This window comes from Schistocerca piceifrons, chromosome 2 (assembly GCF_021461385.2).
Source record: "Schistocerca piceifrons isolate TAMUIC-IGC-003096 chromosome 2, iqSchPice1.1, whole genome shotgun sequence".
Taxonomy (NCBI): Eukaryota; Metazoa; Arthropoda; class Insecta; order Orthoptera; family Acrididae; genus Schistocerca; species Schistocerca piceifrons.
Window position 1 is genome coordinate 371,865,960 of NC_060139.1, and position 847 is coordinate 371,866,806.

Sequence of the window (847 nt, forward strand, 5' to 3'; positions counted from 1 at the left end):
TTTGAAGGGATTGTTCTCGAGCGCAACGAGGAAGTTCCTACTACAAGTACTCGAGCGGTTGGACACGACGTGGGGTTCACTCATCGGTTAGTCTGGGAGGTTTTGAGGGATGACGGCCAGCATCCATTTAGTTTCCACCCTGTCCAAGACCTAAATCCTGTGGCGGACTATGAACACAAGCAAGGGTTTTGCCGGTGGTTTCTGCGACGTGCTGCACGAGGTCCCGACATACCAGGCATTGTGTTGTTTACCGACGAGTACACCTTCCATCGGGATGGCCTTTAGAACACTCGAAACGTTCATTACTGGGCAAGGGAAAATCCTCAGGTCACGTACGTCCACGGATTTTCGCTCATTTGGGCAGGCATTATGGGTGACCATCTGATAGGGCCAGTCCGTCAGCCTCCTCGACTTACCGTGGCAAATTATCTTCACTTTTTGCAAGAAACTCTACCTGGCTTGCTGGAAGATGTTCCCATGGACATACGGCCTCGCACGTGGTTGAAGCACGACGGGGCGCCTGCACGTAACAGTCGTGCTGTGCGCGGATAGTTAAATGAACTCTTCGACGGCTGGGTAATTGGCAGAGGTGCTCGTAAACACGGTCCCCGCGATCACCAGACCTCACGCCACCGGAATTTTTCCTGTGGGGATTCTTCACGGTTCTAGTTCACCCACCCGGACACGAACCGCCTAGAAACGAAGAGGAATTAATGGATCGCATTCAACATGCCGCCATTCACATCAGGGCAATGCTAGGAACCGTTGAAAGAGTTCGGCAAAACACTGTCGGACGTTACCAAGCTTGTGTCGCGTCAGGTCGAGCACCTGCTTTAAGTAAACAATG